We start from the raw sequence: 27,789 nt of genomic DNA on the forward strand, positions 1-27,789 counted from the left end.
AATCACAAGTCTGCTTGTCACCTGTGTTTCTGGCTGACTGGCTATAAATTTGAGGTCCCAGGACACACTCTCACTCCTGCCACTCAGGTTAGATTAATTCACTAGAACCGCTCACAGAACCCAGTAAACCATTTTCTCTAGGTCACCAGCATATTGCAAAGCATATAACACAGGAACAGCAAGATAAAAGAGATGCATAGGGCGAAGTATGGAAAGGGCACAGAACTTTTGTGCTCTCTGAACACACATCTTTCCCCAATCTCCACCTGTTCACCAACCAAGAAGCCCTCCAAACCCTGTCCTTTCGAGTTTTTATGAAGGCTTCACTATATAGGCATGATTGATTAAATGATTGGCCACTGGCAATCAATTCAACCTTCAGGCCTTCTCCCCTCCCCAGAGGTCAGTCCGAAACCTCTCATCACGTAGGTTCTGCTGACAACAAGCCCCTATCCTGAAGTGTGGACCAAAAGTCATCTATCTTATTAACATAATAAAAGATACTTTTCCAGTTCTTAGCACTTAGAAAATTTCAAGGCTTTTAGGAGTTCTATACTGGAAATGGGTACAAAGATCAAGTACATACATTTCTTATTATGAATCACAATATCATACAACCACTCTATGTCTTTGGGGAGTTGTGGAACATATTCCCAAGACAGCCCTTGTCTCTCTCTGTTCTACACACTGTTGGAGTATAATGGTCTTTCAGAGGCAGCAACAAGGTTGGAAAGCTCTGAAAGAACATGGTTAGACCCGAGTGATGCGTCCAGCTTTGTGTGGGGATGCAGAGAAACCTTGGGCCATCACATGACAACTCTACAGTGGCCAATGTCAAAGCCTTCCATACTTGAATAATCATGACAAGGTGGAAATACAATAGAGGAAGTCAGTTATCACTAGAACAGAAAAGAACATCCTGTCCATATTCTATCAAATGGCTATAAACCTGGCAAGTCTAAAATGTAGAATTAAAAAAAAAAAAACAATCTTTCTTCTCAATTGTAAGGTTATCTGTTAAAATAACTGCTCCCTCCCCCTACCCCCCGCACAGATTCATCTCATTCTCCAGTTATCAACACTGATGAGATGTGGCCTCCAATGTAATCACTTTCTAGCATGACCATGTCCTGCATGGACACTGGCTGCAATGAAGGTCTCCATAAGAAACTGTCCTTTTTGAAAAGCTAAAAGAAATCAAAAAGAAGTTCACTACAACTAAATTATGTAATCAAAACACTGTATCTTTTAGAGTTAAGGCATCTAAGAAAGGGGAAATCTTTACTCTTGGGGAATCAAATAGCTCCATCTCCAAAATAACCTCAAAGATCAAAACTTGCTAAGATACTTAGATGATTTTTCTTTTCTTAAAAAAAAAAAAACAAAAATGTAGAACAAATGCAGTAAGTGTACAATCCTATGAGATGTATATTGCCAACACAGTTTCATGGCCACACAGAACTTTAAATCTAACTCTTAACTTCAAATTCCCTCACAATGCCGAAAAGAGTCTAAAAGTATTCAAAAAAGAAAGCAGTGAAATCTCATTGAAAATGCTATTTGAGTAAAAAAAAAAAAAAAAAAAGAAAGAAAAGAAAAAGCAAACACCACCAAGTCAGCTAATAAGCGATTCCCACTTTCAATGAAGACTTGGATCACAAATTATTAAGACAGATCAACCGCTTAGATCCCAGTTATGAAACATGTTTATACTTAAAAATCAGTGTTCGCAAAAAAGAGAGGACAAATCCATAATGATAAAAGATGGGTTTAAGAAAAGGAATTTTCATTACTAAAGAAATACCTCTTTTCTCATGGCTGCAGCTCAATCTATTACTGAGCAAAAACACCTAGTGACATTAACATAACACATTAAAAAGATCTCCAGGAGCTATATTTCAAGCAATTCTTTTAGAAACCCAAAGAATGGAAAAGAACTTGCAGGGGGGCGTGGTGGGAGGTGGGGGGTGTCACTATTTCCAGATTCGTTTGGTTTTGTATTTTTGGATTGATCAGTCTCAAAGTAACTTTGGACAGCCATTCAGAGCAACACTACGTGTCAGTTGGTTCCCTTCACTGCAACCTCTTTGGTAAGTAGACTCTCGGCAGCATATTAACGTCCGCACTAACGAGGAAGACCAACTGGTAAATGATGGCTATATTTAACTCTTTGCATTGTGAAATCAATACACTAGAGAAACGATCTGAATATGATGTATTTACCTAGCATCTTGATTACACAGTTCAGAAAGGAAGTAACGGGGGTATAGCTCAGTGGTAGAGCACTTGACTACAGAAAGGAAGTAACTCTGTGTAAAGGACATGGGCTGTGGTATCAGAAAGATGAGGTTCCAGACTCGAGTTCTACCACTTTCTGATTATGGAACTCTGGACATTACCCACCTAAACCCTAAACCTCAGTTTCCTTAGCTGTAAAGGGTAAATGGGAATGCCTACTTAATAGGACTAGGTAAGAAATAAAATCACGTATATAAAGCAGATAGCATGCTACCTGGCCCATTACTGGTCTCAAATATTATATACTTTGGAAATAATCATGCTTATCTCAAATCCCAGGAGTTCTGATTTTCAACTTGTTCACTGGAAGAGAGGGAACTGAAGCAGAGGTCACTAAGGCCACTTTCAGAAGCAATGTGACCCACTGAAGTGCTAGGATTCCATGGTAATGATGTACAGACCTGATTATTATATTCTGATGACTACATTTTCTATTTTGAGCCACAAATTTACAAACTGAAAGTTCTGAAACACTTAACATGAAAAAAGCACTTGTCAGAAGTTTCCATAAAATACTTTTCGAGAGGGGTGCCTAGGTGGCTCAGTTGGTTTAGCATTCAACCCTTGATTTCGGCTCAGGTCATGATCCCAGGGTCGCGAAACTAAGCCCCACATAGAGCTCCACGCCCAGGGATGCTGAGTCTACTTAAGAGTTTTCCCCTCCTGTTGCCCCTCCCCCCACTCCTCTCCTACTCTTTCTCTACATGATAATAATAATCATTAAAATAATTTTCAAGACAAGGAAAGTCTAAGGGATAGCAGTCCTTTCCTAGGAATTTATCACACAAAAATGTTCACACAAGTAGGTGAGCATGTATGCACACATGTTCACAGTTGATACTGTGATAGTCAAAAACTGGAAAGAACCTCCGTCATAGGGGAATGCTTGAATTATGGTATCATTCATAAAAGGGCATTCTAAGCAGACCTACCATATGATCTAGGAAGATTTTCATTAAATATTGCTGCATTAGCAAAGCTACATTTTTTGAAGGTTGTATATGTGCCTATATACATGATTGGTCTACTTTCTGTCTGCTGAGAAAAAAACGACAGGAACGATATATTCAAATCAGTTCGGTAGTTATCAAGCAGGAAGCACAGATAGAGGAATGCCTGCTTACTTCATAAAATATGACAAGAGAAAAGTTTTTAAATAGGATATGCTAATGGCTAATTTTTATTTCCTTTAATGTATTTGAGTATTTCCCAAATTTTCTATAATGTACCATAACTGTTTAAGACTATGACTCCTTTATTATTTCATTACTCCATTATATCATTTTTTAAAATATTTTATTTATTTATTTGACACAGAGACACAGCAAGAGAGGGAACACAAGCAGGGAGAGTCGGAGAGGGAGAAGCGGCTTCCCACGGAACAGGGAGCCCGATGTGGGGCTCGATCCCAACACCCTAGGACCATGACCTGAGCCAAAGGCAGATGCTTAATGACTGAGCCAGGCGCCCCCATTATTTCCCTTTTTTTTTTTTAAAAAGCTATTCTCACTGAATCACATGTTCACACATTTAATTTTGTAATACTATGAGATAGAAATGTGTTAAAGAGTAACTAGAAATGTGTTGAAGAGTAAAAAGTAAAGTTAAAAGATCATTTAATTCCCTGAAAATAGAATCATAAAATGAAGCACCTGCACAGTTTAAAAAAATTAGAACTTTCTTAAATGAGCATGTTCTCAAAAATCTACAGGAAACATTATACATAATGGAGAAACTTTAGAATCATTCCCACTAATATAAAAAACAAACAAGGATGCCCTCCAGCCCTACTCTATTCAATATCGTGCAAAAGCCAGTGTGGTAAGAAAAAGAAGCCAATGGTTCAAGAAGTAGATAGCAGGTAAGATTGGCCTTGTATACAGACAGCATGGCTGACTACATGGAAAATGCAAAAGTATCTGTGAACTGTAAGAATTAATGAGAGTTCACTGAGGTTCCTGAATCCAACGTGTTCCACTGATAACCAGAAAATATAACTGACAAACAATCCTATGAACCATATCAATAGAACTATAAATCAGTTAAGATTAAGATATGTCAAAGCCTCTTGTGGGAAAACAAACAAACAAACAAACAATCTTGAGACGTCTTATTCAGGAATACAAAAAAGCTGAATAAATGGAGTGATGTACCATCATCATGGACAGAAAAACTTAGTATCATATAGAAGTCAGTTCTCCCCAATTCATTTGTAAATTTAATTCAAATCCAAATGAAATCCTTAAGTTTAGAGTTATTTTTTAGTGTGTGTGTATTATTTAACAAACTCTTCCTAAAATTCACATGATGGAAAAACAGCCAGCATTAGCCAAGACAGCCTCCAGAACTGGGAGAAACAAAGTGCTGTTGCTCCAAGCTGCCCACCTGCTTTGCTATAGCAGCCGGACTAGACTACGGCCGATGAGGACAAACTTCTTTTTCCTTTTATTGTTTTTTTTTTTTTTTTTTTTGAGTCCTATCCATGAAACAATTCAGGATCTCAAAGGTTTTCTCTGGTTTTACCCAGAAGTGTTACAGCTGTAGCTCTTACTTTCAAGTCTATGATCCATGTTTGCTTGATTTTATTACAACGCACAAGGTTTAAAAAAATGTCTTTTAAATAGGTCATTTTAAGGGAGAAGATATTTTCACACATGTAACCAACAAAAAATTAACACCTAGTTCTGAGGGTGCCTGGCTGGCTCAGTCAGGGGGCAACTCGATCTCAAGGCTGTGAGTTTAAGCCCCACATTGGACCTAGAGCATATATTTAAAAAAAAAAAAAAAAAGTAACATCTGGTTCTAGAATTCTACAAAGAACTCTTACAAAATTACTTGAAAAATATTTATACTGAACCTCTATGCAACAGTTTACAAATCAAAATGCCATACTGTTCAGTCTTTTACAGTTGAGAATGTGTGAATTACATCAGCAGAATAAGCAATAAAGTCATAACTTAAAACAAGCTCTGATGTCTAACCACAAACATCACGTTTCCCATCAAACCCACAGCACTACGTATAGCTGCTTCTTGTAACCACACCGTCACTGGTCAGCCACTGAAACCTCAAACATCCCAGCCGTCTTCCACTCTTCCTTCTTCTCCACTGAAGTATCACTGGATTTACAATGTGGTCACCAGAATTTGGTCAAATTTTAATAATTATTATTCATGTACTGTCAGAGTTTAAAACACCATCATTTTAGGGGGCGTGATCACAGGCTAGAATTGAAATCAGTGTCCTCTATGGAGTAACATGTACAGCTGAATAAGCTATGCTAAAGACAAAATCCCCTAGAGAGGTAAACTCTAAAGCCACAATATAGAGAGAAACAGATCACGGCCACATGGGAAAGGTACACGCTGCATTGGAAAGAATTTTTAAATAGCAATCAGGGAACCTGAATTCCAATGTAAACCCTGCCATTAACTAGCTGTTCACTGAATAACATAATACCCCAATCTTTAGCTTACTCATCCTTAAAAATAGGATGAAATGATTGTTCAAAGTTCTGGAAGCTCTAGGGGCACCTGGGTGGCTCAGCTGGTTAAGCGTCTGCCCACCCCGGCGTCAGGCTCCCTGCTAGGCGGAGAGCCTGCTTCTCCCTCTACTTCTGCCTGTCACTCTCCCTGCTTGTGCTCTCTCTCACTCTGTCAAATAAATAAATAAAATCTTACTAAAAAAAAAATCTTACTTAAAAAAATAAGTTCTGGAAGTTTTTTTGTTTTTTTTTTTTAATTTATTTATTTGTCAGAGAGAGAGGGAGAGAGAGCGAGCACAGGCAGACAGAATGGCAGGCAGAGGCAGAGGGAGAAGCAGGCTCCCTGCCAAGCAAGGAGCCCGATGTGGGACTCGATCCCAGGACGCTGGGATCATGACCTGAGCCGAAGGCAGTTGCCCAACCAACTGAGCCACCCAGACGTCCCAGTTCTGGAAGTTTTAAAATTCAATGTATAAACCCTTTTCTACAGATGGGAAAAATGTGGCACATTGAACTGGAAATAATTTGGACTAAACAGGTAATACAAAGCAGCACCTTGGTTTCCTTTTAACAAGCTAAAAAAGAAAAAAAAAAATTAAGGCACTCATGACCTCTTCAAAAATCAAGTAATACTGTGTATTTCAACAAAACAACTTCGTCTTGTTTTTCCTCTTATCAATCAGCCTTTCAGTTCCTCCCTATGTTCTGACCTGCAAATATAATGCTCTAAGTCAGGGATTAATAGGACAGCTCATCCCCAGTGCTCAGTGTCCCCAGGGTAAACTTCAGTCTGGAAGGGATGCACAAGGAGCAGTGAGGGAGGAAGGGGACACCCAGCCATCCAGATCAGCCAATCAACCCTGGCGATCAGTAGGGTGACAGATGTCACAGTCAGATGGCCTTTACAGTCTTTCTACAATTTGTTCTATGGAATATTAGCCCTGCAAGGTGCTCTCTAAGAAAAAAGAATACCACAAATGTTTCAGAAATGCTGCCTGTTGTACTTCATTCCTCAACAATTCACAATGAACATGAAAATAATTTTTTCTGTGATTTTAGCAAGTGTCTATTTTTTTTATTATGTTCAGTTAGCCAACATGTAGTACATCATTAGTTTTTGATGTAGTGTTCAACGATTCATTAGTTGTGTCTATAAATATTAAAGGCTTTAAGAAGCCCTACAGAAATCTGATTTATATTGTTTATTCTAGGGTTTCTCATCCCAAGTAGCTACAAAACTCACTCTTCACAAAATATGTACTAACACTCTGTAAAACTCACGCTCCAAGGAAGTCACTCTGGAATGTGCTTGCTTAAACATAATATTTAATTCACATACTACTGAACTGAAACCAAGTTTTGTTGTTTGCTTTGTTTTTTGCCTCTGACGTTCTTGATCGCCCAGAGAATCATTTACTAAGTTCTAAATACTAAACTAATTTTCCAACATCCAGTTGTTCAAAATTAAACAAACAGTAAGGCTATCCCTCTGATACAGGCAACTGAAACCTAGCAATCAAATAATATGGTCCAGTGAGACAGAAACCATCACTAGCTCTCTGCTCCAAGTACATAAATCACTATTACCCTGTCAGAATGTAGCTTACAACCATTCCTGTCTGTTGTTTTAGTTTTAGTTTTGGTCACTGCACAGTTTGTTTAAAAAAAAAACAACTTTCAAGCAAAAGGTAATTAAAGTACAGCCAAAGTGAGAATAATTTAAACCACCTGAAGGTAGATTTAAAAACTGAAAATGGACAAGCCTTAAGATACTCCATACAAGTAAGAAAATCCAAACCCATTAAAAAACAACAACATAAGGCTTTCCTGGGCATTCTTATTGAAAATATAAATCATCCTTTGAATTAGGATTGACTTAGATTCACACAAAATGGGGCAATATTTGCAAAAAGTAAACAATTTTGTTAACCATCTATACTCTTCAGTTTTTCAACATTGCTTCTGGACATTAAGTGTTCTTGCTTCTAGCTGTGTCATAAGAAAACAAACAGCTGACCCTAAATCAGCACCATCGAAAACACTCGGTCCTAGAAGACAGCTAAAAAAAAAAAAGTATTATTTTAAGATTTTTTTTATTTATTCATTTATTTATTTGACAGACAGAGATCACAAGTAGGTAGAGAGACAGGCAGAGAGAGAGGAAGCAGGCTCCCTGCTAAGCAGAGAGCCCAATGTGGGGCTCGATCCCAGGACCCTGGGATCATGACCTGAGCCGAAGGCAGAGGCTTTAACCCACTGAGCCACCCAGGTGCCCCAAAAAACGGTACTTTTTCAAGGAATCTTTCAAATCCATTCTAGCAATTCTGAGACACAAATGATAACGGCATTTGAAGACTTACTGCCAGATCATGAGAAAAATCACAATAAAAATACTGAACCTGCCCTCATGAAATAAACTCAGTTACTACATCCACTTACAGCAATCACTAGATACTGGGGAGTGCAGGGATGCACTCTTTATTAGCTCCCAAAATCAAGTTCCATGATTAATTATGAGATCACATTTTTCTTTACATTAATGTATATTCTTCTTGTTGTCAAATTCACATTTACCAATCTCCTTCAAGCTCCCATTCAAAATGTATCACTTCTTTAAAGATTTTATTTATTTATTTGACAGAGAGAAAGGTCACAAGTAGGCAGAGAGGCGGGCAGAGAGAGGGGGGGAAGCAGGATTCCCACTGAGCAGAGAGCCCAATGTGGGGCTTGATCCCAGGCCCCTGGGATCATGACCTGAGCCGAAGGCAGAAGCTTTAACCCACTGAGCCACCAGGTGCCCCCAAAACGTATCACTTTCAAGAAGTCTTCACTCCCCTCCTAAATGCCTATGGTACTAAGTGTCTCAAGATCAAATTGTAGGAAGGCCTGGGTGGCTTAGTCCATTAAGCATCCGCCTTCAGCTCAGGTCACAACCCCAGGACCCTGGGATGAAGCCACCTCCCTCCCACCCCAATCAGGCTCTCTGCTCAGCAGGAAACCTGCTTCTCCTTCTCCCCCTGTACCCACTCCCACTTGTGCGCTTTCTCTCTCACACACTCACTCTCAAATAAACAAAGTTGTACACTTTGTAACATGCTGCTTTGGAAAGATGGTCTTCATCTTCCTGTATATGCATGAATTCTTCTTAACTACATCATCCTGAAGACTCCTTTTATAATTCAGGGCTTCTCAAACGCTTCCACAGAAGTATTCCCTTTGTCAGAGGATCTACCACAAAATCAAAATTTACTTGAAGTCTTCTGTTTGCTCTTTAAAATTCACTCAAGATGTAAGATTAAACATGGTAGTGCATTTGTTTTTAACATAAAAACATTTAGTGTTGGCGAGGATGTGGAAAAATTGGAACCCCTGTGCTCTGTTGGTGGGATTGTAAAATATTTTGACTGCTATGGAAAACGGTATAGAGGTTCCTCAAAAAATTAAAAATAGAACCACCATCTGATCCAGCAATCCTACTTCTGGGTGTATATGCAAAAGAATTGAAAGCAGAATCTTGAAGAAGTATCTGCATGCCCATGTTCATGAGAGATGAATGGATAAGTAAAATGTGAGGAATACACATAGTGGAATATTAGTTCTTCTTAAGAAGGAAGGAGATCTGTCACATGCTGTGTGGATGAACTGTGAGGAAGGGAAATAAGCCAGCTCCCAAAAGACAAATACTGTATGATCCTTTTTATACGAGGTATCAAAGTAGTCAAGTTCATAGAAACAGAAGGAAGAGGGGCGCCTGGGTGGCTCAGTAGATTACGCCTCTGCCTTCAGCTCTGGTCATGATCTCAGGGTCCTGGGATCGAGCCCCGCATCGGGCTCTCTGCTCAGCGGGGAGCCTGCTTCCCCTTTTCTCTCTGCCTGCCTCTCTGCCTACTTGTGATCCCTCTCTCTGTCAAATAAATTAAAATCTTAAGGAAAAAAAAAAAAGAAACAGAAAGAAGAATTGTGGTTACCAGGGGCTGGAAAAAGGGGGAAAGGAGAGTGTTTTTTAACAAGTATGAAGTTTCAGATGGGCAAGATGAAAAAGTTCTAGAGATCTGTTATATCACAATATAAATACTTAACGCTAATCAACTATACACTTAAAAATGATTAAAATGGTAACTTTTTAAAAAACTTATTTATTCATTTGAGAGAGGGAGAGACAGAGAGAGAGCCCCAGCAGGGGAAGAGGCAGAGAAGCAGGCTCCCCACTGAGGTGTGAGTCCAATGGGGAGCTCGATCCCTGTTCCCTGAGATCATGACCTGAGCCGAAAGCAGACGTCCAAATTATCTGAGCCACCCAGGCGCCCCTCAGATGGTAACTTCTGTGTTATGTGTTTTCAGCACACTTAAAAAAAATATTTGTAATCACTTGATTTGTCTCAAATCTGCAAGTAAATAATTGGTGTTACCGTATTTACTCACACACACAGACACAATTAAGTTGCCTCAAAGTCCCATGCAGCTCTGAATGCGGCTCCCAGAACAAAACCTACTTCGCACACGTCCCCTGCTCAGTTCAACAGTTACCGAGCAACTACACTGTGGCAACTGCAAGGGAATATCAGGATTAATCAAGCCATGATCCCTGCCCCCTGAGCAGATCAGAGAAACTGCTGCACTTAGCTCAGTGCTGGGAATCCATTACCCATGCAGTGAACTGACCCTTTGTGCAGTTCTCCTCAATTACCTGATAAGGTGTAGGAAGAAAGTGGGGATTTCTCTAGACTGCAGTTTCTCTGAACAGAGTTCCCACAAGAGTAAGCACAGAGAACAATACCCACATGAGGGACAGAAGTCCATGTAAATTTAAAAAAATTCAATTAGCCAAAGGTCCTTTCGTTAAAAGAGAAAAAAACTTAAAGTAAAAATGGTAGAAATATGCTTCCCCTAAAGCAAATATATAGATAATCTTTAAGGTGCTTATTAACATAGCAGGAATAGACTCTCCATGGCAACAGGAGTGAGCCAAAGCTGTCCAGTGAAATAAAAAATGTGCAACCCAATAAGATAGGAAATTTATGGCTGAGGTAACTAAAAAGAAATTTATTAGTACAAATTCTAACACTTAATCCACCAGACCGGTTGCATTCCGTTCTGTGCAAGGCCTCAAAATGAGAGCACACGGAGTCGCCCCCTCAACGACAATAATTTGTGTTACTTTATGGTAGGTCTTTTTGTATACTGCAGCGTCAATTTTGCATAAATCCTAGTATTTCGCCTCTGGGTACGACCACAAGAGACACTTAGTCTACAAGAACAAGCTTACTTTCCTTAATAATGGCATATTGGTGGTTATGTTACCACAGAAACAGCTTTAACTCCAAGAGAAACTGATAAAGTGGGAATTATGGGAAAAGCTGCTTTTCTCCATCCTCAGTGTGTCTTCCTAGGCCTTCATCATTTCTGGATTACCGCAAAGCCTCTGGCCCGCTCTCCCTTCCTCCAGTCTTGCCCGCCTCACACCCTTCCATCCTAGTTGGCACTCAGAATTAATCTTTCTAAATTCCAAAACTTAACCACAACACTCCCCTGCACAAAACCTTCCGTGGCTCCCAAAGTCTTCGGGATCTCTGATAAGGCATTGGGGGCTCTTTACAATTTAGTCCCCGGAGGACATATTTTCCAAAAATCTTCATTTTCAAATAATTTCAAACTTTTAGAAATGTTACGAGAACAGTAAAAAGAACTCCTTACCCTTTTCATCCACATTCTCCACTTCCTAACCCTAGGACACAACCTCATTCAGAGCAGGAACTGGATACTTTATTCATCTATGCCAGGCACAGAGATGATACTCAATAAACTTGTGAAAGAAATTAACCTGTAAGTGAATTTGTAGGAATTAATGAAGGGCCCACTTCCTGGTTAAACAAAGTGGGTTGAATGCAAATGTTGCCTCTGCTCCCTCCTGAACGCTCACTAAAATAACTGTTGAAGACATTTTTTTTTTCAAGATTTTATTTATTTATTTGACAGAGAGAGATCACAAGTAGGCAGAGAGGCAGGCAGAGAGAGACAGAAGGAAGCAGGTTCCCTGCTGAGCACAGAGCCCGATGCGGGACTCGATCCCAGGACCCTGAGATCATGACCTGAGCAGAAGGCAGCAGCTTAACCCACTGAGCCACCCAGGCGCCCTGTTGAAGACATTTTTAAAGCATAAATCCATACGGACAAAGAGAAGAGATAACAGCAGCCAAACTGGCAGGGGGTGATGGTGACTGACCCAGCAGCCCCAGGATTATGAGCCTTAGAGGGACAGCCAATAAAGGCACAGGAATGAGGAACAGGAATCTCTGAGGAGGGGTTACAGAGACTCCTCAAAAAGGAAGGATGTTAAACAAATCTCAGACCCTCCAGATCTATGGCCCAACGTGATACTCTCACATAATGAACCCTCCCTCCAACACCAGCAAAAAGACTTTGCCAAAGAAATTAATTCAATTCCATGCTAGGCTCAGTCCCTAGAGTCCCAAAAATCTGGGGGAAAAAAGCTAAGTCCTGTCGCCATGGAACCATCATTCTAATGGGGGAGGGGAGACAGGATAAGCAAGAGATTGGTGACAGATCAGATGTGGTTACTGGCATGTAGCAAGGGCAGAGGATGGGAATGCAGTGTGGTTCTTGCTACAGGGCAGAAATCTGAGAGGGAGGGAGGGAGAAACGGAGGGATGGAAGAGAAGGAAGAAGGAAGGAAGGAAGGAAGCCATGCGGACATCCAGGGCAAGAACATTCCAGACTGACAGAGGTGGGTGCACAGATCTTAGGGTGGAAGCAAACTCCAAGCATGAACAGCACAGTAGCTGAGGTAGTGAGGCAGGTGAAGGGGGTGGGAGTCCAAGATGCAGCAAGGAACCAGATTAATAGAAGGAACCATCCCCTACCTACTGACCACGCACTGCAATTACCTGGAGAGCTTTTAAAAAACAAACCAACCAACCAAACTCCTAGGAGTCCCCCCTGAGTTTCTGATCTGAATTTTCACTGGGATGGGGTGTGGTTGGCTGTGAACAGTTTTGAAATCTCCGAAGATGGTCCTCATGTGCAAATAAGGTTACAACCTATGGACCTGGAAGAACTCTGGAGCCAGGAGTGCTAGACATAGCTGGGGAACAAAGTGGAGGGGCTCCACTGAAAACAGGAAGAGTAAGTAAAAGGTGACAAACTCAAGATACAGACACCCAAACCATCCGTATCTCTTTCCATCAAACACCAAGAAACCACAGACCAAAAATACTGGCAGTCAGATGCACGTGCATCCGCTGGAGACTGGAATGGGCAAAAAGCAAACACTAAATGCCCCCAGTGTGAGGCGGGGAAAGCCTAGCAGCTGGGGTGCTCCAAGAGCTTTAATTTCTTGAAAACTGAGAGGTATACCCTATCTAAGCGACAGGAGAAGTAAAAAACCATTATGAAAGGTTGAGAGAAAAAGACAAGGAAAACAGAAATATTTGGAATATGTAGATCCATTTGGGGACTGTGAAATTAAGTAAGTAATTTAACCATTAAGTATAATCACTTAGACTCCCTTGGAAATAATCATTCGGAACAAAAATGAGAGCTATGTTAGGTCTGTGATAGATGGTAAATATTGCAATTAGTTTCTACTAGGTAGAAAATCCATGAACAATTCCATCCATTAAATGTTTTTCATTTTCAAGAATGACAAAAAAATCTTTTGCAACCTTATGTGTAAATATGCTCAAGTATATACACAATTGGATATTACCATAAGAGACCACATGCTAATTCTGAACATATCCAGTATGCTTATGAGAATATCAAATAATGTCTCCTAATCGCATCTATCAGCTGTCTTAGTGGTTGTGCAAACTGATATAAAGAATCAAGCCCTGGGGGGTGCCTGGGTGGCTCAGTGGGTTAAGCCTCTGCCTTCCACTCAGGTCATGATTTCAGGGTCCTGGGATCGAGCCCCACACCAAAGCTCTCTGCTCAGCAGGCAGCCTGCTTTCCCCCTCTCTGTCTGCCTCTCTGCCTACTTGTGATCTCTCTCTCTGTCAAATAAATCAATAAAATATTTTTAAAAAAAAGAATCCAGCACTAATATTTTATAAATTATTATAAAGAAAGAAACAATACTTTCAAGTAACACTTTCCCAACTCAATAAATATCTAAAGATATTAAAAATGCAAGGGAAAAAAGGCCATCACTGTACTCATGGACACAATGGTAGGAGTCTGAGACCCCAAGAACACATCTAAAACAAAGGTACAGTTTTTGGGAGACTGTTTAAATACGACAATTCAACTCAATTCATTTCAACAAACATTTTTGATGTCCTACTATGTGCCACATCTCCTGCGAGGTGCTGGACCTCAAAGAGGAAAGGCTCTGCTTCTGTCCTCAAGGAACTCAAAAGTTGTGAGGGAGACAGACACCCAAACCAGCCATGACAACCATTGTGAGAACACAGGCCCAAGGTAGAGAGAGAGCACAAAGGAAGGACCAACCGCACTGGGGCCTCTGGGAAAGTTTGAGAAAAGGATTAGTGAGTTTTTAAGGAAAAGGGAAAGTTGATGAGGGGAATAATAAGATAAAACAACTGGTGAAAGGGTAGCGAACATGGTCTGTACCAAAAAGTTTAAGTAGTTTGCTATCATTAAAAGCAGGGTAAAGGGTGCCTGGGTGGCTCAGTCAGTTAAGTGTTTGCCTTTGGCTCAGGTCATGATCCCAGAATCCTGGGATGGAGCTCAGCATCGGGCTCCCTGCTCCGTGGAGAGCCTGCTTCTCCCTCTCCCTCTGCCTGCCACTCTACCTACTTGTGCTCTTTCTCTCTCTCAAATAAATAAATAAATAAATAAATCTTTAATAAATAAGTGAGTTTTAAAAAATGCGGGTGAACTTGGGACAGAGAAGGCAGGAGACTTTAGCCAACGCCAGATCTGGACAAGTCCTGTGTGGCATTCCTGTCTTCCGCCCCTAAAACGTTCTGAAGGCCTCCAGGCTGGAGGGAGACAAATACGATTTAGCCTCCCGGGTTCCCCTTGTTCCACAGCATACCACAAACAATTTAACTAATATTTTGACCATGTCAATTTAATACTTCGCAGCCATTATTCTCTGAACCAAAAATTAAATAAAGTCTAAGCAAGCCTTCAAATCCCTTCATTAGTTCCCCTTTCCCCCTCCAAGGGTCTCTCATCTCACTATTCAGGAGCCTGTCCTCTTCCATTCTAGCACACCTGTCTCCTTGAAGGCAGGAGCCATTTTGCCCAAATGGCTCCATATCTAGGAACAAATTTCCTTCCCAATCTACTGGAATAACCACAGTCTCCAGTTTGTGGTGAGCATAACATTGTTCTCTAGGCTTCCACAAAAACGAAGAGTGGAGATACAAACAAAACACAACGACCTACAGCATTTTTTATATTCTATATCCTCTACTACTTCTACTCAGACTCAGACCTACAGACTATTACAACCCTTTTCTTCTTTCATTTCAATCTTGTGTTTTATAATTCCTTCTCAACCCACCAAGCTCGTCTCCTCCACTTTAATAAATAGAATCTTTTTAAAAAATAAAACTTATTTATTTGAGGTAGAGAGAGAGAGAGAGAGAACACATGAGAGGAGGGTAGAGGGAGACGGAGAAGCAGACTCCCGGTGAGCGGAGAGCCCAATGCAGGGCTCAATCCCATGTCATGGGATCATGACCTGAACCGAAGGCAGACGCTTAACTGCCGGAGCCACCCAGGCGCTCCTTAAGGAGTTTTAAATACCTTTACATCCCACAATCCGTGCATGCCCTTTCCATGGACTTGCCCCTCCCTCAAACTCTGCCTCTTCTCCAACAAACTTTTTTTTTAAGATTTTATTTATTTGAGAGAAAGAGAAAGAGCAGGGCGAGGAGCAGAAGGAGAGGGTGTGCTGAGCACAGAGCCCAACACAGAGCTCAATCCCACAACCCCAAGGTCACTGCCTGAGCTGAAACCAAGAGTCAGATGCTCAACCAACAGAGCCCCACCATGGTACCCCTGTCCAACAAACTTCTTAAAACAAGATGCCTTACACTCTCTCCATTTTCTCCTTGCTCATTCTTCAAACCCCTGCCCTCGGATTCTGCACTCTTGGCTCCACTGGAACCACCCTCACCACCGGTGGCTCCTGTGCCAAAGCCACTGGTACTTCACAATCATCCTTCTACTCGCTGATCACTTCCTCCTTTAAACCTTTGCCTCTTCCCCTTCCACTGCAAACTGGTTTCATGTCTCCACTCCTCCCACCCCCCAACAACCTCTCTGCACATCCCTTAAATTCTAACTCCTAGGAGTACCTTTTTGGACAGGTTTCCCCGAGCAGAATGCTCACTACTTCTTTAGGTCTCCCCTGCTTTCTAGATACCTCTGTCAGGTGTTGGTCACGTATGTGCATATCCATCCACTCCACTTAGCCCAAAAACTCCTCAAAGGCAGGAACTAAGTCTTATTCTTCTTTGTACCCCCACCAACCACCCCTCGCTCTTAGCACAGCTCCCCAACAGCGAGGGTTGTCCAATAGATGTTTCCAGAATGAACAAATCAGTAACCAAAAGTTACTATAAATTAACTGTATTACAAATATATACGCATGTGGTATTAATTCTGTGTATATTTCCTACAAATGAAATTTAGTTTACATATTTGACCAAATAATAAAAATTATAGCTTCCTTAGTTTATCGTAGTTACCCTTACAGCATCCAGTTCAACTAGTCTCTAAAACTATAAAAAAAATCACAAGGTGCTCCTTTAGCTAAAGGAGCCAGGGTGACCTTAAAAGCTAAATCCACTTCATGCTGTATGACAAGCATCTCTAACCTCCATAATGGGAATAAAGAAAATTTTATTATTTGGCTGCTCCCAGATGAGAGGGGAAAAGTACCTCTCTACCTACCTACCCAGTTAGGGTCACCCCAGGAAAAAAACAAGCAAGCAAATAAGGTAGAAAGAAATGAAGATGAGGGTTACTTCCTGAGTCTTAGGACCATGTCTGTTAGTAAAGGATCACATATTCAATGAATATAAGATCATTATGAGAAGAAATTATTTAGGAAATATCATGATGGCACAAGTGTTAAAAAAAAAGATGCATTTTAAAATTGTTTAAATTTTTTTCAATTTTTATTAACATATAATGTATTATTAGCCCCAGGGGTACAGGTCTATGAATTGCCAAGAAGATGCATCTTAAAAAAAAAAAAATACATCTTCACTGAAGGATGCTTCTATCCTTCAGCAAAATCTCTCTCAACTCAGTCTATAGAGCTGGATAAAATCAATACCAAATGGTAATTTCCTGAATACCTGCCACACATAATTCATTATCCTTCATTCAAGTAAGCACAGCTCTGGAGCTCAAAAACCCATTCAATTTCAACTGCAAGATCCATAGATTACCCAGGGTTTATGTGCCCATAGTAACAAAAGATGTATGTTAGAATCAAATTCTTTCCATCTCACACAGCTTTTTTTTTTTAAAGATTTTATTTATTTATTTGACAGAGAGAGATCACAAGTAGGCAGAGAGGCAGGCAGAGATAGAGGAGGAAGCAGGCTCCCTGCTGAGCAGAGAGCCCGATGCAGGACTCCATCCCAGGACCCTGAGATCATGACCTGAGCCGAAGGCAGCGGCTTAACCCACTGAGCTACCCAGGCGCCCTCTCACACAGCTTTTGAATTAAGAGTCTGTATCAAGGTGGTTACAGAGATGACAGTGGCTCATGAATGGGGGTGGGTGGGGGGTGGCCAGAAAGATCAATATTATCTTCATTGAGAAAAGTAAGTCAGTTGTTTTCCACATCAGAAAAATGAAAAATTTCGGGCACCTGGGTGCCTCAGTAGGTTAAGCCTCTGACTCTTGGTTTTGGCTCAGGTCATGATCTCCGGGTATGAGATGGAGCTTGGCTTCGGGCTGCACTTGACAAAGAGTGAGCTTGGGATTGTCCCCCTCCCCTTTTGCCCCTCCCTTCATTCATGCTTGTGCTGACTTGCTGGATTGCTGGCATACTTGTTCTCTCGCTCTCTCTCTCTCAAATAAGTAAATAAATAAAATATTTTTTAAAAGTTTGCTTCCCAGGTTTCAGGGAATACAGGGAGTTGGAAAAACGCAAAGCATGAAGAAGACACAATATATCTTGCAACCTATCTGACCTATTAGAGGAAGACTCCTAAATGTATCCTATGTCTCCTCTCTATAGATGCTTACCTGTAATTGGCAGCCCCTGCAGTACTTGCTGGTTAGAGAGAAATTTGAAATTAAGTCCCATTCACCGCAATATCAGTGTTCCCTGAGTCATCGACACATTCAATGGCAAAAAATTATAATGAATCTCTGAAGAGATATGAAATTGCATAAATGATGAAACAGTATTAACTCTTCTCAAAAAAAAAAGGCTCTAAAACAGCATAAATGGAAAAATTGAGGTTAAAAATGCATTAGGTTTTGGTAGAACAACTGAACCTTATCTAATTTTCTGAGATGGTTGAACTAAATGTGGAAATGACATTGTCCCACCAAGGAAAACAGCACAGACAAAAATCTGTCAATAACTACATCTGAGTGCCTAACATGGCACTTTAGGAAGAAAGCTGCACACAAAAGAACACCAAGTTTGACATGCCCCTTGTCCACATGGAGCTAAAAAAGGAAACAAAGCACTTCAAGGACACACATCGCTTCCCACTTATTAGTAAGCAAGACTTCTCCATGTACTTTTAGCCTCACCCACTCAATTCTGGAGACGAAGGACACCTGAATTATCAGCGACAACATTGCTCAGTCATTGGGTTTTCTACTGGACAGTGACTATCTGTCCAAGAATCTAATATAAAATGATATCTTTAATTTTCAGATACCAAAGAAGATACTTATTTCAGTATTTTTTAAAAGATTTTACTTATTTATTTGAGAGAGAAAGAGCAAGAGAGAGGCAGAAGGAGAAGCAGATCCCCCACTGAGAGCCTGATGCAGGACTTGATCCCAGGACTCTAAGACTCTTCTTTTTGAGAAAAGTTAATACTGTTTCTAAGACCGAACCAAAGGCAGACACTCAACCATGCTCAGCCAACTGAACAACCCAGGTGCCCCCTAAGGTAATTTTATTCTTAAACAGTACCTTCAGTCTCGCCTGTCAGAAAAATCCTCTAGGATCTATGCTGATCAGCATTAGAACTACTCTGTTAGTTTACCTTTTTGCTTTGTTAGTGTGACTTAGTGACTGAAAGGGACTATTGAAGTAGAATTTGGCATAAGATTAGTTTTTTTTTAAATTCTAGATAGCAATCAAATTGTGAAAAGGAAAATGTAAATGAAGGTAACTTTTTGGTTTGAGCATATAATGACATTCTTTACTAGGAATGTAAGCAGACAAGAATCTCATTAAATATTTGGTGCCCTATTTGCCCCTAATACTTATCAAATCTGAAGGCATAATCCACAATGTACGATGCTTAAAACCGTGGAGTGCTGCAGAGAATGATAACACCCCAGACCAGAAGGTATCTCCAATAGCTATCTGAGCTAACCTTCTGCCTCCAATACTAAAATCATCATGAGAAGTGATAGCAACATCATTTTAAAGAGCATCATGAATTCTAGTTTTCTAAGAGTCAAGTGGGCAGGAGTGATAAAAGAAGGATAAGAAATATGAGGGGAGGGAAGAGAATGGAAATTAAAAATAAAAGCACCATTCTATTCAATAACACACATTACCTGCTTTTTCAAAGTCAAGCACTAGTAGTTCATCTGTCTCCCAAACAGGGACTATGTTAGTCACTCCTTGGCATCCAAAGAAAGACAGGGGCGTCACCCGCCACTACTGTCCTAAACGTTCAAGGAAGGATGTAATGTTCAAGGGCGTAACGGAACTCATAAGAGAATCAAAGAATGGCAACCAAAACAGTAAGAGATGTACTTCATTTACTCAGCATCTTCAAATACAAAGTATTCTCTAAAAATTAAATTTGAGGGGTGCCTGGGCGGCTCAGTTGGTTAAGCTTCTGCCTTCTGCTCTGATGATGTTGGGGTGGTGGGTTCAATCCCCCTGTTCGGCTCCCCACTCAGCAGGGGATCTGCTTCTCCCTCTCCCTCTCCTTCTGCCCCTCCCCCCCCCCTCATGCTGGCGCTCTAATAAAATCTTTAAAAAATAAAATTTAAAATTCAATTTGAGATAACTGAAGAATAACCTATCTTGAAATTATCATTTATTGAGTATGCTACATTTAATTTAAAATGCAATTTTCGGGGCACCTGGGTGGCTCAGTGGGTTAAGCCTCTGCCTTCGGCTCGGGTCATGATCCCAGGGTCCTGGGATCGTGCCCCGCATCAGGCTCTCTGCTCACCAGGGAGCCTGCTTCCTCCTCTCTCTCTCTGCCTGCCTCTCTGCCTACTTGTGATCTCTGTCAAATTTAAAAAAAAAAAAAAATCTTTTAAAAAAATAAATAAAATTTAAAAAATAAAATGCTATTTTCATGTTGGGCACAATGCAACTTTTTCTGAGGACCCTGGTCAATTGTTATAAAGTGGCATTCTAGGGGACGGATACCTGGGGGGGGGGCTGCTTGCCTCCACAGTAATGCGCACTTCCAGTTATTGCATCAATGTGTCTAGTTCCCTGGCACTGGGTTGCTGCCATCGCCCCTCACCATCCTCTACAGACTTGCTGGCCCCTGCTTTTTCCCTGCCCTCTTCGAACTCGCCAACCTTTTCAGGCTCCCCTTCCAGCTCCCACTATCCCCTTCACTCAAACACCCTTCTCCAATGCCACACAGTCTCCCCTTTGCCAACATGGTTATCTCACTGAACTTTCTGATCTGTCAGGCTGATAGCTGAAAATAACGCCTTTCGGTTTCATTTGCATTTTCTTATCATGAGTGGGTTGAGCATCTTCTCACAAGCTTAGGAGCCATTTGCATTTCGTTTTCTGTGAACAGTCTGCTCCTAGCCTTGGCCCATTTTCAATAAGGTTGTTAAAACTCATTATACATACTGGCAATTAGTTCTCTATAATAGGAGTTCTAGTCCTCTCCACCAACCCCCACTCCATGTGCACAGTCATTTGTCTTTTGTCTTTGGTTACAGTGTCTGCCAGGTAAAAATTCTTAATTTTTATGTAATCAAGTTTAACAGTCTTTTCTTTTATGGTTCCTGGGTTTTGTGAAATATTTAGAAAGATCTTCCCCCTTCTGATGTTAGAAAACAATCTGGAGTGATTTGCCCTAATACTTTTATGGGTTTTTTAATTTTACACTAAAATTTGACTCATTTAGACGCTATTCTGCTATGCAGTGTTAGGTTTGAATCCCACTTTTTCCCAGATAGTGACTTCACTTGTGCTAACATCACTGATGAGCAAATCCATCTTTCTCCCAATGATCTGAAATGTTTTAGAGCTTTCTGCTTATGTCATGATGCTTAGGATTTGTATTATGACAACATTCAGATAAACTAGAGTTAGAGTGGTTGAGACTTAAGGCATTGCTTTACATCTTCTGAAAGGACCAAAATTTACTTTCTCTGTAAGCTCCTCAGGGCCAGTATTGGACTTATGTGACTAGCCAACAGTAAGTGCTTAAGAATGTTCTTTGAATGAATACTAACCCACATTGTTAAAAATCAAGCATAGATTAAAGTTCACTTAAAACTACAAAAAGAGTTGCATCACTGTCGGTTACCTCTGTGTATGTCCCAAGACTTCCCTGTTCACCCAAGCCCTTTCTTCAACACAAGTCCTTCAGTCAAGTCAGTGGCGAGCAACCTCACTAGAGTCGATGAACATTTAATCACAATTCACCCAGTTACATTACAACCAGTATGGAAAAGAACTTGGCAGTTTCTCAGACAACTGAACATATATCTACCCTATGACCCAGCATTTCCATTCCTAGGTATTTACCCAAGAGAAATGAAAACACATGGCCACAAAAAGACTTGTACTTAAGTGTCCATAGAAGTTTTATTCATAATAGCTCCAAATAAGAACTGAACTAGTATCTCTGGACCAAAGAGCTGAGGAACAAATTGTGCTATATTCGTATGATAAAAAAACAAACAAAACAAACAAACAAACAAAACAAACTTATCAGCAGTAAAAGGGAATAAGCTACCTGTAACAACATGGGTAAATCTCAAAACCATTACATTGTGTGGGGAAAGTCAGACATAAGAGAATACATAACACATAATCCCACTTGTAGGCCTTTCAAGAACAGGCAAACTAATCATGATGACAGAAATCAAACCATGGTTCCCTGGGGAAGTGGGGAAAGACGAGAAGAGGCCTTTCTGGAGCCATGGGAATGTTTTACAGCCACTCTCTTCCAGGTGTTGCCCTGAACCAGCAGCATCTGGGCACTGTTACAAACGTCAATTCTCAAGTTCCAGCCCCAGACCCACTGAACCTGAAATTCTGGGGGCAGGTACAACTTCCTATGCGTCCCGAGCCAGCCTGCTGTTCCTGACCCGTGCTCCACTGTTCTGTTTGTTTGTGGTGGGGCTACAAAGGTACATACACCTGTCAAAGCTCATCAATATGTTGGCTCAGGAGCTAAGCATTTTGGATGGCAATTATACCTCCATTTTTTTCAATTCAGATATAATCCAATATTATCTTTAATTACCCCCAAAATAAAATGGATTAATAATAAATATTACCCTTAACCCTAAGGAGTCTCCTCCTCCTGTTTTCCCAACCTTGATAAATGACAAAATAATCCAGTGAGGAGCTTGAATGGGAAACTCCCTCTTCCATTCCTTCCCCTCTTTTGCTCCATGCAGTTCAATCCCCTCCTTGTCCAACTCTATTTCTATCAGCTCCATGTCTTCTTGCTGCCTCTTTTTTTAAAGATTTATTTATTTGACACAGACAGAGGACAGCGAGAGAGGGATATAAGCAGGGCAGTGGGAGAGGGAGAAGCAGGCCTCTTGCTGAGCAGGGAGCCCAACGCAGGGCTCTATCTCAGGACCCTGGGATCATGACCAGAGCCGAAGGCAGACACACAACAGCTGGGCCACCCAGGTGCCCCTTCCTGCTGCTTTTTAAAAGACCACAGCTCCCTTTTATCTGTCTCAGGCATGAAGTCTACACTCCCTAGCAGGGCATCAAAAACCTCTGGCAACCTCCTCTCAGCCCAACACGTCCAATCTGGTCTCAAGCCCCTGGGACCTTACACTGCCCCAACATTGGCAGCGGCAGTCAGGATACCGCGAACACACCAAATGTGTTCTTGCCCCTAGGCCTTTGTTCAAGCTGCTTCTCACCTTTCAGATGCCAGTTCTCCCACTTCCCCTCCGAGCATAATCCTAACCACCCCCCAAAACCCAGCTGCAATATCAACTCTTTTGTGGAAGTTCTCTGTCATCACACCCAGGCAGAAATAATTGCTCCCTTCTCCATGCTTACATTTTTCCTACTTCGAAGAATGTATATCTACATATGCCTCTCTTTTTTTTTCCACGTGAAATTCGTAAGTCTCTACATTTTTAGGTAATCTCTTCATATCATATACTCCCTACTTACCACCTTTTAATAGGTCCTTATTACCTACCAGATGAAGTTTAAATTCCTTAGCAGGAAGTTCAGTACATGTGTATGTTCAGCACCCTGGATAGCTCTGACCTCTCTCCCGCTTCTCCCTGAATTTAAGTCAAAGCCGACAATCCTCAATGCATCAGGCTCTCCTGAGGTCCCAGAGTCTCCCTGTGTTTCTCCCTCTACCTAAACCATCCTCCCCTCTACTCCCTGTCACCACTTCCCCTTTCCTCATCACCTCCTCCTAGGCTTTCCCATGAAATTGAGTGCTAGAGTCAGAGTACAATAGTCAGTAACCAGTCATTAGGTGGAAGAAATAGGAGTAGACAACAAAGAGCTCAGAAGCCAGGTAAAGAGGCATCAGAGCAAGAGGAAGAAGTGGGGCTGGTCCTTCTCAGCAAATGCTGGAGCAGTCACAAGGAGTACAGGGCAGTGTCTGAGCCTCTCAGTTTAGTGGAGCCTGGACAGACATACAAACCAGTTTCTACAACTCAGCATGTGACAAAGGGTGTACTAGACGAGACAGGACACACGTTGAATCCACAGAGACACAGATTAGGAGGAGTTGTGAAATTTAACCAAAGCTCAAGGAGATCACTCACAACAAGATGTTGCTGAACTCCAGCTCCATCAGAGCTACAGAGTACCAACTGCTAAATTCCTGCTGAATTAGGTGTCCTTAGGGAAGTCCTTTAACCCTTCAAAGCCTCAATTTCCTAATTATAGGATGAGAGAACTTGGTCAGATAGGGAGGTTTCCTTTAGCAGGAAAATATTCCCAGACAAAAGCAGAATCCCAGGCACGGAACAAATACATGGACTGTTTCAACATGACCAGCTAGGAGAGTGACTTATTCAATGACAAGGGTAAGCAAAATCAATCAGTAGATGGAATTTTATATGTCACAATAGTGAATAAGACGTTGAGTTTTCAAGTCCAGAAAACAGCAGCTCATAATGGAACCGTTGATACAACCTCCACCGTAGCAAATGCACAACCATAATCAGGTTGTTATGGCAACTAGAATACTTGGGTTAAAAAGAGGAAGAGAGAGGCTGTGTGTGCATGGCAGATTTTCTTACCACTCCCTTTAGAAATATTTTTAATGTTTTACATATTATCTCAAACTATGTTCTTCACTTAGCACACAACAAGCTTCTGGTTAATGTTTCGGGATAAACAAGAAAAATAAACGGAGCTTTGTAAGATTGGCTCGGGGGAGGGAAGAGGTCAATGAGCATCTAGCCAATGTCTACCCCCAGCTCAGCTTAACATATCTCCTCTAAGAAAACCGTCGTGCTGTTTCCCAGTGAAATTAGCAACTTCCTCCCACATGAAAGCCCCATTTTACCTCTTCTTCTATAACAGCTTTAATACCTATCACACTAAGGGCAACACTGTTCATTTATATGCTTGTCTCCCTCACTCCATGTCAGCTGCTTGGGAACAGAATTTATCTTTAGTTACCTTTATACATCCAGTGCCTAGAACAATGCAGATATTTTAGGTGTTAAATTGTTCAGCTGAAGACCAAAGAGTCAACCCTATCAAATTATAGATAGGAAATCTCTCTGCAGGAATGATACAATTATTTTTAACTTTAGCAAATGTATTTCTTGTAAAACATATTTCATTTTTCTTGTTATTCATAAGAATTTCTCCTAGGAGAGAAACTGAGAATTCAATGGCATGTGTCATGGAAAGAACCAGAGGCTGGGATTCAGATTCCAGGGGCTCTACTGTTCCGCATGCCTCCTGCTAACCAGTCACAAGATCTGCATCCCTGGGTAAATACCATCGTCTTCGATGCTCAGCATTCTCACCTAGGGGACGGGAGCCAGACCATCCAAGAGCCCCTCCTGCCTCTGAACCAGCATAACCAATACATTTTTTAAAGCTTTAAAGAAATTTGAACACGTCAAAACCCATTCATGGAAGCTTTTAAGGAAATGTTGCTTAACCAGGTTTGGGGGAAGAGGTGGAGGAGTACACGATACTCATTCCTAGAGAGGGTTTTTTCAACCACACCACACACAGGGAGATCAATGTATCAGTTTCTCTCCTACCTCCCTAGAATATCTGCAAGGAGAGAATTTATTTATTTTTAAGATTTTATTTATTTATTTGTCAGAGAGAGAGAGAAAGCATAAGCAGAAAAGCAGCAGGCAGAGGGAGAGGGAGAAACAGGCTTCCCACTAACCAAGAAGCCCAATGTGGGACTCGATCCCAGGACCCTGGGATCATGACCCGAGACAAACGCAGGCACCCAACCGACGGAGCCACCCAAGAGTCCCAAGACTTTATGATGAATATGTGTTGCACGTAAGTAGTAGAGACTAAATAAATAAACAACAAAGTGAGGTTAAAAACCATCATGTGAAACACAGAAAAAGATCTCTTAACAAAGATAACACTTAAACGCATATTGAGTCTCACATATAAAGACTATACGCTCATATGCCTTAAGTTTTTGAGAGGGTAAGAATTACCAGATAACCTTCTTCAACACCCTCTCTCTCAAACTTCCCCTTCCCAAAGCTGCTCCTTAACCAGCTTCCCCAATTTCAGCAAATGGCATCTCCGTCCACTTACTCAGTCAGACTAGTCAATCTCCTACCCAAACCAGACTTTTGAGAGTCATTTCAACCCTTCACTTTCCATCATACCCAGATACCCAGCTCATCAGCAAGCTCTACCTTTTATACCTCCAAAATACTCCTCCCCTCCATCCACTACTCTCCTTCTCTACTGTTAGTACCTTAGTCTAAGGTTAGGGACTGAACATGTGCCGCCAAAATTCTTACGTTGAATCTCTAACCCCCAGTGTGATGACATTATAAGGTAAGGCCTGGTTGTAATTAGGCTCAGATGAGGTCACAGCAGTGGAGCCCCCAGAAGACATGTGAGCAGCCTCTCTCTGCTATGTGAGGACATGAAAAGAAGGCAGCTGTCTGCAAGCCAGGAAGAGAGTCCTCACTAGACTCTGGTCATGCTGGCACCCCAATCTCAGACTTTCCAGCCTCCAGGACTAGGAGGAACAAAGGCCATTGATTAAGCCATACAGTCTATGGTATTACAGGCTAAGATAGGAACCATCACATTTTGCCCGTTACAATAATCTCCTTACTGCTCTACGAATTTCTTCATTTCTTACCAGGTGATACAGGACTCAAGACAGATCTTCTAAAAACACAGCAAATCATGGCATGCTCCTGCTTTTTAAAACCTTTAAGTTTTTCCTTATCTTTCTGCATGTCAATCACATAGTTCTGATTGAGATTACTGACACTTATTCATGTCCCCACAAGAATGCATCTACCATTTCTTACTCATAGTGCTCTACCCTAGAATTTATCCCAAGAAGCTCCATATATTACTACCCAATCCTGGGGCCCTTCTTTTACACCTCTGTCTTTCAAATAATTTACAAAAACATTAAATGAAATTGGTCTCAACTCCTGGAGTATGCCCAAGGTTCTCCATTCTAAGAACTGCCATCTATTCCTATCATTTTCTTGCTGGCTCAAACAAAAGACCTACTCACATAAATGTCCCCAAGATTATTTACATATTTAGCTATTTATTAAGGCTTTTAAACTAGAATTTCAGGTACAAACCTTGTCAAAATATATTTTAAAATCTAAAATACAACCTCCAGGGACGCCTGGGTGGCTTAGTGGGTTGGGCCTCTGCCTTCAGCTCAGGTCATGATCTCGGGGTCTTGGGATCAAGACCCACATCGAGCTCCACATCGGTCTCTCTGCTCAGCAGGGAGCCTGCTTGCCTCTCTCTCTCTCTCTCTCTCTCTCATTCTGCCTGCCTCTATGCCTACTTATGATCTGTCAAATAAATAAATAAAATCTTTTTAAAAATAAAATGCACCCTCCATTTGTTTCTAGTCACCCATATAGTTATTTATTTATTTATTTCTAAAACCATGCTACCTTTTCTTCAGTAGTTGTTCACCTAAGTAGCCAAGTATCCCACACTTTTAGAAAATAGATCTGCCATCCAGATCTGCCATCACTAATCTCAAATGTTCAGAACTCCCTCTGGAACTTTCCTTACAGATAAAAGGCTAACAAATTGCCAGGCTTTTATTTTGTTTAGTGCGTCTCCAATTTCATCCTTAACTTTTTTTAAAAGTCACAATTGCTATTTAGTCCAAACGACCCACATAAAAATTCTTATGAAATAGTTTAACCAAGAAGCTGATAATGACTGAATCAAAATTTGGGTCTCCCTAATAGGAAACAAAGAGCACTAAAGAGAGAACCACCCCATTTCTTGATTGCATTATTTGTTCTTTGGGTGTTGAGTTTGCTAAGTTCTTTGTAGATTTTAGATACTAGCCCTTTATCTGATATGTCATTTGCGAGTATCTTCTCCCATTATGTGAATTGTCTTTTGGTTTTGTTGACAGTTTCCTTTGCAACAGTTGACTCTTTCCTTTGGTTTTACTGACTGTATCCTTTCTTTTCCC

General features: G+C 41.0%; 1 protein-coding gene across 2 annotated transcripts in view; it reads right to left on the bottom strand.

Annotated features, from left to right (window-relative positions):
• AVEN (apoptosis and caspase activation inhibitor) overlaps positions 1-27,789 on the bottom strand; it is a 172,838-nt gene that overhangs the window by 70,304 nt on the left and 74,745 nt on the right. The gene's annotated exons all lie outside the window — the stretch shown is intronic.

The sequence above is a fragment of the Mustela nivalis genome (assembly GCF_964662115.1).
Source record: "Mustela nivalis genome assembly, chromosome: 6".
Classification (NCBI taxonomy): domain Eukaryota; kingdom Metazoa; phylum Chordata; class Mammalia; order Carnivora; family Mustelidae; genus Mustela; species Mustela nivalis.